General features: G+C 41.7%; 1 long non-coding RNA gene across 1 annotated transcript in view; it reads right to left on the minus strand.

The window, feature by feature from the left end:
* The window catches only part of LOC125960545 (uncharacterized), a 154499-nt gene that overhangs the window by 82344 nt on the left and 55580 nt on the right, over nt 1-16575 (minus strand). Inside the window, exon 2 of the long non-coding RNA XR_007470325.1 lies at nt 1430-1517. This is a non-coding gene — a long non-coding RNA (uncharacterized LOC125960545). The remainder of the gene's footprint in view (nt 1-1429; nt 1518-16575) is intronic.

The raw sequence follows: 16575 nt of genomic DNA on the forward strand, positions 1-16575 counted from the left end.
CAATGCAGGCGACACGGGTTCGATCCCTGGTCCGGGAAGATTCCACATGCCGCGGAGCAACTAACCCCATGCGCCACAACTACTGAGCCTGCACTCTAGAGCCCACGAGCCACAACTACTGAGCCTTCATGCCACAATTACTGAAGCCTGCACGCCTAGAGCCTGTGCTCCACAACAAGAGAAGCCACCGCAATGAGAAGCCTGCGCACCGCAACGAAGAGTAGCCCCCACTCGCAGCAACTAGAGAAGGCCCGTGTACAGCAACAAAGACCCAACACAGCCAAAGATAAACAAATAAATAAATATTTTTTTTAAAAAAGAATAAACTTAAAAAAAAAAACTTCATATTTTTCTAAATTTTCTAAATTTCATATTTGTCAAGACCATCCCTGCCAGAATTCATTAACAGTCTGATCCCCAGAAAATCATGTAACCTTTTGCCTTCATAGAGATTAATGCAGCCCAGGATAGTCTCAGCCTTTGAGAGAAGTCCAGGAAAGGAAGCAATCCAAGAAAAGGAGGGAAGCACCACATTGTGAGAATGCCGATAACACATTGTAACTTAACCTAACCTGAGTCTCCCACCTAAATCACTTTCAGTAGCTCAAGTATCCTTCACAGTTCTGTAGCTGACAAAATATATTGATTTCAGTATTTTTTCCCTAGAATCTCGTAATAGAAGTTTCTCCCCCATGGCACAAGATTAAGTAAGTAAATTATGCTGGCTTTTCTGTCATGTAGGCCTGGTTATCAAATCCTGACTGCCCTGTGATCACAGGCTGATCTTCTAACCACCCTCAACCTGCTTTCTCAGCTGTAAACCAGGAATCATTACTGTACCTACCCCTACTGTAGCTTCTTTGCAGATGAGATAAAATAATGAATTAAAGTGCTTAGCAAATTGCCTGTCAGGCTGTCAGCATTTAATAAATGGGAGAAATTTGAAAATAAGGGATAGGTGAGGAAGCTGGCAAAGTCTAGAAGGAGTATACAGTTCCTAAGACAGAGAAGTGCCCTGGATTTCAGGTGATGAGCCAGCCAGGCCAACAGGCACACACACCAGGACTCAAAAGAAATTAAGAAGCCTAAGAGAAACTTGGGCTGGGATTTAGAAACAAACTGCAAATAGCCCTATCCCTCTCGTGCTTCCTCTTCAGACGTGTGAGGTGAGTTCACCGACAGACAGGAAAGAAAAAATGACAAGGGCCACCCACACTGCCTGAAGAGGCCTATGGTGCTGACATAGAATTTAAGATTAAGACTTTTGACCAGGATAGGACATCTGCCTGGGGAAATTCTGGGAAGAGTGATGCTTAGGAAACTGGTAAGAGCTTAAATAAGTGGGAGTAAATTAGAAAACTGGGCAAAAAAGATGAAAGGAGATTTACTGCCTTCCTACAGATTGTGAGCTACAGCCCATGAAACTGACCTTGTTACAGATGGAATCATTTCTTGCAGGAAAACTCCTTGGCCTTGTTGAGCTTGGCCTGGTTTTCTCCGGTAAGATTTTTCTCTTTCTGGAAAAAAAAGCAATACAGTAAAAAGAGAGAAACTGTATAGTGAGAATGCCAAAGAATGTCAGAGTGTATGAATCATGGGGGAAAGAATTCCCAAATTTATCTTTTCCCAAAGTTATTTTTATCAAGAAGAAAGCGATTGCTTTCTTGAGCCCCTGTATCTACAGTTCCTTAAAGTACTTGCTTAAGAAGTTCTTGCTTGTGTTTCACTTTCTAACATGTAGTCACTTTGAATACCTGCTGCTGCCTCTGTCAGCTCTTTTCTCACACGCGCATCCAGCTGTGGGAAGAATTTCAACAGGCCCAGCAAACACAGCTAATGACACCAGGGAGTTATGCCCCATGCACTTTGGAGGCCGAGGCATGAGGACTGGAGATTGTAAATACAACACAGAAAATGGCTCGTGGTGTCCTGGGTATTGTGGCCCATGTAGTTGCAGTGATGTATCCGAGTGGCGGGGTCTCCCACCTCCCTGAGGTGACCAAGCAGGAAATGAACAGAGGACCCTGTGACTTGACACCACTCCATAAAGTGTACTGCCACTCTCAAGCATCCAATAGCACCACTGAGGGAACATGGCCAAACCTCCCACCAGTGCTATAAGAAACAGGACTCTAAAAGATAGAGGTGGCTGCAAGGTTGCCAAGAAAGTGAACCATGCACATGAGATTTCAGGACTACTTCGTGCTTAGCAGATTTTAGGGCCGCTTAATCCATGGAATAAAATAAATGGAGCTACAGCACTGTGGGAAAATACTTTATGTTTCAGTACTAGGTACCATCTAGAGCAGGTTATGAGATCCCACCCCTGCGCATTGTGTTGGAGTTGCCTGGTAAAGCTTTGTAAGCTGTAGATAACTGAGAGGTACGTGACTGATAACAGCCCCACCTCCCCTGCACCACCACCGCCAACCAACCAGACAAAAGTTTTGTCTCCGTTTGCAATTCACCTCAACATTCCTTTGCTTCTATAAATCTGTGTGGTTCTGACTTTTCCTTTCTAACAGTTGTTACAGAATCAACAGTACCCATGCTCCCCAGAAAAGATATGTTGAAGTCCTAACGCCCAGTACCTGTGAATATGACCTTATTTGGAAATAGGGAGGGTCTTGGCAGATGATCGAGCTAAGATGAAATTGCTAGGATGGGCTCGATGTGACTGTGTCCTCATAAAAAGGAGAAATTTGGACAAAGAGACAGACACGCACTCAGGGAGAACACCAAGTAAAGGAGAAGGCAGAGATCACGCTAATACATCTACTAACTAAGGAATGCCATGGATTTCCAGCAAACTTCCAAAAGCTGGGAGAAAGGTATGGAACAGATTCTCCCTCACAGCCCTCAGGAGGAAACAACCCTGCCAAAGACATCTTGATCTCAGACTTTGAGCCTCTAGAACTGTGAGACAATAAATTTGTGTTGTTTAAGCTATCCAATTTATGGTACTTGACTATGGCAACCCTAGCAAACCAATATGCTAGTTATAACAACTGCCTAGTACCCTTATATCCTATGAATAAAATTAATTCTTCAAAACATGTTCATTTTATAGCTGTATAAGAGTCATGAGTTTATGTTTTTTCTGAAAATTATCTTTTAATAAGGTAAATGGATCTTCTGCTGTCCTTCTCCATTCCTAAAGACTTCCCAGCCAGCACTATCCCTGAATACTTTTTTTTTTTATTAAGTTGTTAGGCTGCATAAAGGCATCACAATATACCTTTTTAAAAACATCCCATAGGGCTTCCCTGGTGGCACAGAGGTTAAGAATCCGCCTGCCAATGCAGGGGACACGGGTTTGATCCCTGGTCCAGGAAGATCCCACATGCCGCGGAGCAACTAAGCCCATGTGCCACAACCACTGAGCCTGTGCTCTAAAGCCCATGAGCCACAACTACTGAGTCCACGTGCCACAACTACTGAAGCCTACGTGCCTAGAGCCCGTGCTCTGCAACAAGAAAAGCCACCACAATGAGAAGCCCGCACACCACAATGAAGAGTAGTCCCTGCTCGCCGCAACTAAAGAAAGCCCACGCACAGCAACGAAGACCCAATGCAGCCAAAAATAAATAAATAAATAAATTTATAAAAAAAGAAAACAGTTTGGCATTTAAAAAAAAAATCCCATAATTGGAAACTTAACTAATCAAAATGGGCTGCCTTCCCTCATCTAGCTGAGTGGATGGGAAGGGAATAAAGTCCTCACAGCTTCCAGGCTCTCTGCTGGGCACTTGGCATTCCATTGGATACCTGTAAATGTCTACCCAACAGTTACCGCCCCTTCTTCAGCAGTTAAAGAACTCCATTATTGGACCAGTAGTCTTCACCTCTCCCCTCAAGTCTCAGGGAAGGGGACCTTATCCCAACTTTCCCCAGAAGTAAAGCCTGATGGGTTTAAGTCCCCATGGTAGTCCCAGTTCCCTTGGCAGTGATTGATGAGACATGGCTGGGAGGTGCGGGCAGAGAAGAGGATTCCAAAAGGAAAGGTCTCTTGCTCTTAAAAAGACCTATGTGGGAAAAAGTACACCCTTTTTTGAGTCTACATGTGATGCCTAGAACTATGGCATCCATCTTGTGATCATGAGAGCAGCGAGCTTGACTAAGGACAAAATTTGTCACACCAAATATAGCAGAGCAGAAAGAAGGAAATTTCATGGGTTCTTGACAACACTTTTGAGCCACGGAACTAACCAAGGCGGGAATTGGTCTTCCTTGGGGCTTCCTGATATGTGAGATAATAAATGTTTTTATTGAAGCAAGTTGAATGAGGGTTTTCTATTTCTTACACCCAAAAGCATCCTACAGACTATAAGATATCTGTGAACATTCTCATTTTACAGATGAAAATCTGAGGTTCAGATATAACTTGCATCCAAAGTAACCTATCCAGGGTCACACATAAAACAAAATTTGTATCCAGCTCAAACTCCAGACATCCTCTCTCCACTACCATTACCACCTCTATATTTATCATTGGTCAGTGAAAGAAGGCTAATTTCTCATGTTTTGTTTCTTTGTTTTTATTGTTTAAAATGTTGTAGGAGGGCACAGAGCCTAGTGGTTAAGGGCAAACTTTGGTGTCAGATGGACCTGAGTTTGAATCTGTATTGGTGTGACCTCAGGCAAGTCACTTAACCCCTCAGTTAAAAGAACCTCAGTTTGCTCATAGGTAGGATGAGATATCAATTCCTATAACACAAGGTTGTGATTAGGACTAAATGAAACTATACATAAAGTACTTATCACAGATCCTGGCACATTATACCTGCACAGGAAAAAACTGATGGCTATTATGCTTATTACTGGGGTGGTGCCACACAGTGTGACTGCCTCTTCACCAGGCAGCCAGCATTTCGAATGTGAAGAGAGCATCTCGTTCCCCATACACAAAGTGGTTTTGTCAATTTCACTCCAGACGCCTTAGAGCCTCTGGTTTCTGTGCTACAACTGTGAGCTCCTCCTCCTCCTGCCCAGACAGCCACCGTCAAAAGAGCCCAATTCCTGGGAGCACACGGCATTCCTTGCTGGAGCCCAGCCTGGTTTTGTCTCTGCTCATATTACCCCTAACCACCACCCAGGGCCCTGAGACCTTTGATGTTCACGTGGCTGCCTGCAGGGGCAGGAAGATAAAACCCCCCTTGTTCCCTCTCTGGGCAATAAGACCTTTGGAAATTTAGAGAGACACAGAGATAAAAGACTGGATTTTTTTTTCCTTCTTTTCATTTTTTTTCCCCAGCAACAAATGGTGGTTTGTCTTTACCAGCCACTCCTTCAGCGCCACACCAGCATCAAAGAGCAAGAAATGAGCAGAAAGCCAAGGCAGGGGAGTTCTATCCCCCCAGTAGGGAATTCGCCTGCCTCCAGGACACACAGAAGGGGGAGGGGAGAAGAGAGCTGTGTACAAAAAGCATCCCACAGGGGTGATCAAAGCTCACACCCCTCCACCTCATTCCCAAAAGTTTGTTTTCTTAACATTTACGCTATACACTTTAAGCTTGGCAAACAGACAAGACAGGGACAGGGAAGGACACGGAAAGGCTCAACTTGTCTCATGGATAAATCTTGAGTTGACTTGACATCTTCTGGTCCGGAGGGCTTAGTGTGCTGACAGTGGGTAGCCTCTGTATGTGGAGCATTCCTTCGGGACTCACAAGTCCAGTGTTCGGCTCTGCCCCCAGTCCCTGTGACAACCGACCAAGGGCAAGTAGAGGAGGGAAGGGAATAGTCTACCTGCATAACAACGAGAACTATCGTTTTCTAAGACCCATGTGTCACGATCTGTGCTCAGTACCCAATATGTAGCAACCATAGAGTAGGTGGGACTACTTTCCCCAGTTTACAGATGTGTAAATTAAAGCTTAGAGAGCTAAAGTCAGTTGTTCAAGGTCACGCCCTAACGGGCAGAGGCAGGACTTAAACTCAGATCTGCACCAAAGTGTATGTTATTAACCAAGTGTTACAAACTGCTTTCCACAGGGATTATGAGTCTACTTTGAAAAATACCAAGCCAGGTACAATTATAGGACATCTGTTATCCATTGAGTTGTGTCTCCAAAAAGGATATGTTGAAGTCCTGACCCTGCAGTACCTGTGAATGTGATCTTATTTGGAAATATAGTCTGCAGGTGGAAACAAGTTAAAATGAAGACTTACTGGATTAGAATGGGCCCTAATACAATGGCTAGTGTCCTTATAAAAAGAGGGAAATTTGGATACAGACACGCACAGACAGAAGACGGTCATGTGAAGAGGCAAGGAAGGATCCTCCTCTAGAGCCTTTGGGAGAACATGGCCTTGCCAACGTCTTGATTTGGGACTTCTGGCCCCCAGATTGTGAGAAAATTAATTTCCGTTGTTTTAAGTCACGAAGTTTGTGATACTTTGCTACAGCAGTCCTAGGAAACTAATATAGCATCTGTCTGTGTGAGTTTGGAGAGAGAGAGAGAGAGAGAGGAGTGCATGTGTGTGTGTGTGTGTGTGTGTGTGTGTGTGTGTGTGTATGTGTTTGGGGGGAGGGAGGAGAAAGGCAAGGCAACTCTCAGACAATTAATATAGATTATCTCTAGCATACTGGCCTGGGGAATGAGGCAAGGATGCTGGCCACAAAAGACAGAGACAGACAGACAGAAATGGATGGTAAAGGTAGTGAAACAAGGTGAGAAGGAAATAGAGGAGAACTGGAACCAAGTCTGATGGGTCAGCTCCCTGAAAGGGAGAAGAGTCAAAGAAGGTTCTGACACTCCCTGCCAGCGAGGGAAGGGATTGAGAAAGAGCAGTATGCTGCCATGGTCCACCCAGTGAGGATGACCTTGCGCCACACCTCCGCCCAGCCTTCTCACACCTCAGCAGAGCTCTTACGTCAGACTCTTCTTCAGTTACTGCGCTCAGGGAACAAGCATTTAGCACTCACAAAGTCACTGGCAATGAAGGGCGTGGGGGATGAGGGCCAGAGAGCAGCACTAAGGAACAAGGGACTAGGAGCCTCTGGATTTCTTCAGCCTGCATTTCTCTCCACCTCCCTGTCAGCCTAGAAAGTGTGTACTCGAACCTCTAGCCCTTTGATACTTGGATGGGGCATTCGCCCACCTCGCTGGGCCCATGACACCTTCCACCCCCCTTTAGCATAATGCTTGGGCATTATACTGTGTTTCTTTCTATTTATATCTACATACAGATATAGATAGATAGGGAGATAGAGAAATATAGATAGATACATAGATTTCTGCATATAGATACAGATTTAAATAGAGATAGAGATATATATAACTACATAAAGATACAAATATAAATAGATACAGATACAGATACATAGATATAGATAGATATATAGATAGGGACAGGCAGATAGACACATAGATAACTACATATAGATATAGAGAGACAAAAATAGATACATAGATATCTATAGATATAGAGAGATTAGATGATAGATAGAGAGATAGAGAAATAGATAGATTATAGATATAATGGCTCCTGCCTTAGATTGTGAGCTTCTAGAAGGCAAGGCCAGCATCCTATTCAACATTATCTAGCAGAGCCTGGAGCACAGTAGTTGATCAGTAAAGAGTTGATAAATGAATGTCCAGGGTATTCTGATCTCAAGGAACAAAATATTTTAAGTAATAGAAAAATAGGCAAATGACATAAACACAAGATTGACAAAATAAAGAAAAACAAATGGCTCTTAATCTCACAGAAAGTTGCTCAACATCATCATAAGAAGAGGAATACAAGTTAAAGCTCCACTGAGAAAACATGTTTCACCTCACAGACAGGCAAAAGTATGATAAGATACTGTGTCGAGAGGCTGTGAGGACACAAACAGGCTCATACCCACTCGCCGGAGTGCGACAGACATAACCTGTAAGTTAGGCAACGTCTATCAGAATTATAAATATGTCTGCCCTTGGTCCAGCATCCCACTCCCAGGGGATCTGCAGGTTTTCTCTTGGATACACCTGCAAACATAAAATTGGTGTATGTACAAGCGTGGTAACAGCAATTCAAAGGCTCTTCTCTAGACAACTGGGAAAAGAAACTGTGGTGCTTGAATAAGGGAGGATTGGATGAAGGTGGTCAAAAGGTACAAACTTCCAGTTATAAAACAATTAAGTATTGATACTAAGGATGTAATGTATAACATGATTAACATAATTAACACTGCTGTATGTTATATATAAAATTTGTTAACAGAGTACATTTTAAGAGTTCTCATCATAAGGGAAAAATTCTATTTCTATACTTTTTTTCTTTTATCTATACTTCTATAGATATACTTTGTATCTATACGAAATGATGGATGTTCACTAATCTTTTTGTGGTAATCATTTCATGATGTATGTAAGCCAAAAAATTATGCCATACACCTTAAACCTATACAGTACTGTACGTCAATTATATCTCAATAAAACTGGGGAAAAAGATCTCCAGCTCAATACAAGCCTCATATTTTTATTTAAAAATCTAGATTGACTATCATAGGGGTGGAATGCGCTGCCCAACCCAGGACACTATAACTCATTAAACCCCATAATAATCTTATAAGAAAAATACCATCACAATCCATCTTATCAGCATCTCACAGATGGGAAACAGGAGCCTGCAGAGGTGGAGCACTTTGCTCAAGGTTAAGGAGTGGGGGTGGGTGGGGCCAGGATAGAAACCCTAGTAGTCTGACTTCAGAGCCCACTGTCACCAGGGCTGCCTCCCTAGATGCCCCCTAAATACTGTATAGTCTATAGACTTTTCTTCTGCTTCTCATCCCTCCATTCATGCATTCATTTGTGCATCAGTCATCCGTGGCCACCTAGTATATACCAGACACTGTGCTAAGTGAAGGGGGATACAGAGATTAAGGAGGTAGTAGTCCTTGACTCTGAGAACTTACGGTCCAGAGAGAACACATACAGGTAAACAGACAACCCATATAGAGGAAGTTCTCAACATGAGCCTAAGAAAGTGCCGCCCAATCCACTTGTATATCTCTTTTGTCTTTTTTCCTCTGCTCAGGAAGTCTTCATTTGGGGCCCTGTGTCTATCACAACTGGAAAATCAACTCTACGAGGATTCTTTCAGACAAGTAAAAGTACCCAAACAGACTTACATGCTAACAACTATCAGATTTGGTCTTGGGGTCTGCTCTCCTGCAGCTTACAATTTTATGAATGCCACTTCACGTTGAAACAAGAACAAGAGTATTGTTGCTTCCTGCCACAAGAATCCAGGTTGAAATGAAAAAAGAAAGGAGACCTAATCTGATGATACTTCTTCTCACAGTAGAATTCAGAGGACAGAGCAGGAAAGAAGAGCCCACAGATCTTACCTGGTGCCCTTAAATGTCCTCTTCCTTATCACAGTCCAAAAGACTCATGTTCCTAAAGCCATTGTGCTAAGCTAGAAAGGACAACCTACTTACATGTAGTCTTCCCTGTGATCTACTCTGTCTCCATGGGGCAACAGTGACTGCCCCTGTTCCGTGCCCCAAACAAAGCACTGAGACTAGTCACACAGACCTGGGTTCAAAGCCAGACTGTGCCACTTACCAAGAGATCATCAGCGTCAGCTTCCTCATCTGGAGAATGGGAATTAAAATGGAGAATCGATAAGATAATATGGGTCCAGGCAGGACCCAAATTCAAAGCCTTCTTGGGACACTCTCACAACCAGAGTCACTGCCGAATTCCAAGTGCACACCCGACCATCTCAGTTCCTGAGCTAATAGACAATATCCAGAGCCCTGGCCCCCTCTGCCAAGGGACCTGTTCTGATTTCTACCGCCATAAGCCTGGCCTCCAGTGCTGCGGAGGGGCAGGCTGGGCTCTGGGACCCAAGAAGAGAGGGGCTCCAAAGAGACAGGGATTATCCCAGCTGCTGTCACAGAGGCTGAGGTTGGGGTTATACTCCAGACTAGGGATGCAGAGCGAGTGCAGGGAAACCTGGGTGAAAGCAAATGCTGCAGGTTGGAGGCGACCCAGTGCCCCCAAGACAGACCAAGTCCATAGCTTGACACCAGCAAAGCAATAACATCCAAAACATTACTTTGCAAAGAATTCACTATTACCCAAAGGCACCCAGGAAGTCACTTTCCCTGAGGGGAAAAAAAAAACCAAAATCTGAACTTTAGTTATTGGACTGGCTTACACTTTGGTGTGGCTGGATATCGTTTTTATTTTTAAATACATAGAGGCAAGGTTAGAGTAGGGAGTGGAAGATAGGTACCCTATTCTTTCCCATGCTAGAACTTCCAAAGCTTCTAATCTGGCCTGGCCCCTGAAATACCAACAAGATTTAATTTTATGTCTCTCTGGATTGGGGGTCAGAAACCCAAATGCCTACAGAGGTCAAGCAGATTAAATACGTGAGCAACTGTGCCAGCTGAGGAACTTGAAATACAAATACCCCGCGGAAGTGGAACAGCTGCTGATCAGCCCCAGTCAACCGTTACCATAGAGAAGCAGAGTCAGTGTTGCTGGATCAATTTTTAAAAAATATAAATAGAGAGATTTATTTTAAGGAATTGGCTCACACAACTATGGGGGCTGGCCAGTCCAAAATTCATGGGGTAGGTCGGAAATTCAGGTAATAGTTGATGTTACCATCTTGAGTCCGAATTCAGCAGGGTAGCAATCACTTGCTTACGATTACAATGTAAGTGTAGTACTAACATTACTCAATCACCTCCAGACATAGACAATGACAATAAGAGATTTTGTTTTCCTGGGGGTGAAAGTGGATTTACCTCCCTCGTACATATTTCCAGTATTGCTCATTCACAGGGTTATATAATTATTTATGTCTTTTTCTCCAATAAGTCATAGGATGTTTTTCAAAGGGTTGCCCACAGATCATGGACAGCAAAATTTCCTGGAATACCTTTTAGAACTTCAGATTCTTGGCCACCTAATCTACTAAATCAGGAAATCTGCACTTTTAACAAGCTTCCTCTTTTTTTCTTGTGTATGCTAACACTTGAAAACCACTGGACAGAAGTTGTCTCATTTTTGTTCCTCAGTGATCAACAAAGTCTCCAGCATCCAGTGGGAGCTTAACAAACGTGGTTGAACAAATTAATAAATAGTGTCACTAGTTTATCCTTAGGTTCTCTGTGACGTCTGTAAAAATCATAACGTTAAACTTGCAATCTTGATCTCTTTAGGTGCTGACCAACTATTATATATAATCACCCATGTTTATGTCAGTTAGCCCCACTAGACTAGAAAATTCCTTGCACTTTTGTCATTCTTGTATTCCCGGAACCTACCAGTCACTGACATATTTATACATGTAAATATTATTACATGTATAGTCACTGGCATATGTTAAGTTCTCCATAAATACTTCTTGAGTGAATAGATAGATGGATGAATGGACAGGTAGAGAGAACTACCTGAATACAGACTACCCACTACCTTTTTAGGTTGTGCAAATTTTTTACTTTCTAACCCTTGAGTTTTTACAAGTTTCTTATCCTGTCTTACAATAATTTATAATTGCTACAGGTATTAAAAGTGCATCTAGAACTTTCCATTTCTATGGACTGAAGCATAGTTAAGTCTGTAACATATAATTTCTGTAGCATTAACTATTATCTCTTTTATCCCTTTCAGAAAACATATATATTTTTTTCTCAATGTATAAGCAAAACTATTTATAAGTTTCGGTGCTTAAACTATTACTACTACTGTTTTTTAAAATAAATCCTTCGTGATTCCTCATAATTCATCCAGAACCAACACTGTGACAAGACACTCAGATTAAGAATAACTGCTGCGGGAATTCCTCGGCGGTCCAGTGGTTAAGACACCACGCTTTCACTGCCAAGAGCACAGGTTTGATCCCTGGTCAGGGAAAAAGATCCCACAAGCTGCATGGTGCGGCCAAAAAACAAAAGAATAACTGAAGGAAATAATTACACCTAAATTGAGTGGTAAAGATTTCCATTTCCAGAATGATTAAATTTAGAAAGACAATATCACGTGTTGGTGAAGAGGTGGAGCAATCAGAACATTCATATGTTGCTGGTGGGAAACTGGTGTTTACCCAAGAGAAATAAAAACATTTGTCGCCATAAAGAGTTATACAAGAATGTTCCAGGGCTTCCCTGGTGGCGCAGTGGTTAAGAATCCACCTGCCAGTGCAGGGGACATGGGTTTGAGCCCTGGTCCAGGAAGATCCCACATGGATCCCTGGTCCAGGAAGATCCCAACTAAGCCCGTGCACCACAACTACTGAGCCTGAGCTCTAGAGCCCACGAGCCACAACTACTGAAGCTCGCACACCACAGCTACTGAAGCCCACACACCTAGGGCCCGTGCTCCACAAGAGAAGCCAGCGCAATGAGAAGCCCGCGCACCGCAACAAAGAGTAGAACCTGCTCACCACAACTAGAGAAAGCCCACACGCAGCAATGAAGACCCAACACAGCCAAAAATAAATTAATTAATTAATTAAAAAAAAAAAAGAAGGTTCACAGCAGATCTATTCATAATAGATCCAAACTGGAAGTGACAGACCCAAACGTCCTTTCTCTTAAAGGATAAAAAACGTGATATATGATAGGATAATATCAATACTTACCAATAAAAAGAAGCAAACTACTGATATACACAAAAACAGGGACACAACTCAAAATCATCAGCTTGAGTGAAAGAACCCCGAAACAAAGAAATATTATTGGGGTTTCCCTGGTGGCGCAGTGGTTGAAAATCTGCCTGCTAATGCAGGGGACACAGGTTCAAGCCTTGGTCTGGGAGGATCCCACATGCCGCGGAGCAACTAGGCCCGTGAGCCACAACTACTGAGCCTGCGCATCTGGAGCCTATGCTCCACAACAAGAGAGGCTGCGATAGTATATATATATATATGTATATATATATATATATATAGTGTATATATATATATATATTATTACATGTATAGATAGCTCAGAAAAGGCAGAACTAATCTAATCGGATCTAGTCTAATCTAATCTAATCTGAGTGTCAGAAATCAGAAGACTGGTTGCCTCTGCAAAGGGTATGGACCAGAAACGGACACAAAAAAATCTTTCTGGTGAGAGAAATGTTCTATATCTTGATTTGGCAATGATTTCATGACTGTGTTCATTTGTCAAAATTCATGGAATTGTTCATTTAATATCTGTGCATTTTCCTGTATGCAAAATATTTCATTTTAAAACTTGCATTTCTATATTGGTCAGGAATATCAAGGCATGATCTATCTTGTATGCATTGTGTTTTCATTGCTAGGACCATTCTTCAGAAATTGAAGGCTTTAAACAGCTTATAATTCCAGTAAGAGGTGTCACCCACATCTCAACACAACACCCTCTTATCATTCTACAATGTGTTCAGAACTGTCAAATGCCATTCAAATATATAACTTATACAAGTGCCTGGCACCACTCTGGCTTTTTATATTCATTAGTTGATTTAAATTTCACTTTATAGAAATGTACAGTGCAAATATTTAACAGATGAGAATCAAGGTTCAGATAGGCCAAGTTATTTGCCCAAGTTCACATAGCTAATGAGTGATATTACTGGGACTCAAACCCAGATCCCAAACCCACTTTTTCTTCTCCCAACACACACACACACACACACACACACACATCTGAATCACAATTCATAGATCTTTCCATTCTTTTATCATGAATCTGTAAAAGCAGTTCTTCCTATGAGATTTTAAAATAAATAAATGAAACTTTTCTAAAGGGCTCTAGAGCCCATGGAAAGTTTTGTTTTGTTTTTGTTTTTTTAATCTTTAAAATAGGCTTAATATGAAAATGCCAGCACCCTCATTTCCACCTGAGAGGGGCCAGAAGAACCAGGTCCTGAGATCTAGGTCTGGGTGGAACTGATGTTAAACTTGGCTTGGGGACCAGGCCCATGGAAAAGTTTAAATCATCACCTGATACGTCCAGCCTGGCTCTCATTCTCAAACCCATGTTTGCTTTGGAATCTAGAGACTGGAATAATCTACTGAGAGTAAATGAAGGAAGCCATAGAGCATTTGTTGGCTGAGGGCAAAGGGGGTGTTTCCTTCACTTTGTTTAGCTGTTAAAACAAAATGCTCCATTATTCTACACACTGAAGTATTGTCAGCATCTTTAGAAGGGAAGCTGACACATTGATTGCATTTTCAAATATAAATTAACCAAAAGCAATTAGTAGAGGGAAGAGAGAAATGAGCTTTGTCATCTAAAACCACTAACTGCTCTTTCTAGCCATGGTCCTTAGGATAGAGTTTCTTATTGAATTTTTCACTCTCATTAGTGATTTTTTTTTAATTAATTAATTTATTTTTGGCTGCATTAGGTCTTCATTGCTGCGCACGGGCTTTCTCTAGTTGTGGCGAGTGGGGGCTACTCTTCATTGTGGTGCACCAGCTTCTCATTGTGGTGGCTTCTCTTGTTCTGGAGCACGGGCTCTAGGCGACAGGGTTTCAGTAGTTGCGGCTCGCAGGCTCAACAGTTGTGGCTCACGGGCTCTAGAGCGCAGGCTCAGTAGTTGTGGTGCACGGGCTTAGTCGCTCCACGGCATGTGGGATATTCCCAGAGCAGGGCTTGATCCCATGTCCCCTGCATTGGCAGGCGGATTCTTAACCACTGCACCACCAAGGAAGCCAAAGCCCTTCATTAGTGATTTTTAACAGTGAATTTCTAAATACTCAAGTCTATACCAAAACCAAGGTTATTTAATTCTGATTTGTTAGAAACCCCTAAGAACCCACCCAAAAATGCCGTAAAAATTCAAGTGACCCTCATGTACACAGTGAGAGTAATATTCTACATAAATGCCTCATTAGAGTAATGTCAAAATAATTCACTTAATGTCAAAATAATTCACTTTTCCTGTCAAAACATAAAACTTCTATGAAAAAGAATGATATTGTTTAGGTAACAATACTGAAACAAGCTGAGTAGCTGCTAATGTTTCTAGATGATCAACTAATTAACTGATGAAGAAAAAGAAAAAAATTGTCATTACTGATAAGCAGGTTCCTGGTCCAATATACTTCCAATACTACCAATGCTCTGAAAATCAATTTGCATCATACACAGAAAGCCCTCGCATATCCAGTCAACAAAATTGGAAGTTGGTTTTCAATCTGGTTTTAAGTCCTAATCCTGTGTTCCATGAAAAATGGTTTGCACTTCAAAGAGCTCAGGACAATAATTCCTTTGGAGGAAATTTAATTCTGTTCCTGGCTTGTTATTATAGATACAAACTACCTTAGGTGTCAGCTATAAGCTGAAGAATCTTAGTCCTCTCTTTGGCTTATGGAGCAAGGAAATAATAAAAAAATCATCTCTCCTGATCTTATAGCCTTCTGAGTTCCAACTAGCAGTGAATATGATTCCCAGGACCGTAAATAGTTCTGTAAATCTTACCTTTCCTAACAGATTTGACTTTTCCACTTTATTAGGTATTGGCAATAAAAGTACTAAGTGTAAATGTCCATAAGATTTGGGCAAAGCTGTCACAAGAGACAAAATACCCAGTCCCTACGGGCTAGGGACAGGTGGCTTTTCATATGGTTAAAAGTAGTAGAGTAATTCCAGGAGTGTGCAGGGAGTAAAGAGGAAAGATTCAGAATAATGCAAGTAAAGTAAAATCATCAAGAAAGACTGTTAAATTTTAAAACATGTGATTTTGTTATGCACGCAGTAAGCCGAAGTGGTTTTTTTGACTTTGGTTCTCCCTAGAGGAAAATGCACACCGACAAAGGATAGTAGAAAAGGGTGGCGGCTTGGATACAGAAGGTTCAATCCCAGTTCCTCCTAGGCCAGAAACTGGGCAACAAAAACAAATTGATAATAATCATGGCTAACAGTTATTGAAGCTTAAAGTGAGTCAGACACCAATCAAAGTGTTCTATGTATATTAACTCACTTAATTCTGTGAGGTGGTCAAGTGTTTAGAAGAATAGTTTCTGGAGCCACACTGGTTGGTTTTAGAAACGCTCTCTCCCATTTGTTAGCTGGGCAAGTTCCTCTTCTGTATGATTATCATACAATGGCATCTCCCTCCTAGGTTGCTCATGAAAATCAATGATCTAATTCTAAGATTAGCATGTAGAACATTGTTTGACACAAAGTAGATGCTCAGTTAATGTCTGCTATTTTTATTCCCATTTTACATTTAGGAAACGGAGACATAGAAAGTCTGTTTGCTAGAGACGTGGCAATTCATATCTAATGAATGAACCTATAATATCTGGCCCTTTGTAAATATTTCATACATGAGTTACTTCTCATTCTATAATAAACAAAGAGGTCACTGTGAAAACAACTCTCCCTTTGGTATCCAAATTGTGATTTGCCCAAACTTAACACAAAGCATTCCAAGTGTAGATTTCTAATAGAAAACATTTAAATAGTTGTCAGTTATTATTTTTTCCTTCCTCTTGCATTCCTGTCATAAATCCAGAGCACATCAATGTTATACAGATTGAATAAAGACCTATATTCTACAATAACTGTTATATTAAACCACCTTTCCAATAACAATTAGTTTCCCGATCTGTAAAATGGGAAACCCAAACTGCCCCCCA

The sequence above is a fragment of the Orcinus orca genome, chromosome 11 (genome assembly GCF_937001465.1).
Source record: "Orcinus orca chromosome 11, mOrcOrc1.1, whole genome shotgun sequence".
Classification (NCBI taxonomy): Eukaryota; Metazoa; Chordata; class Mammalia; order Artiodactyla; family Delphinidae; genus Orcinus; species Orcinus orca.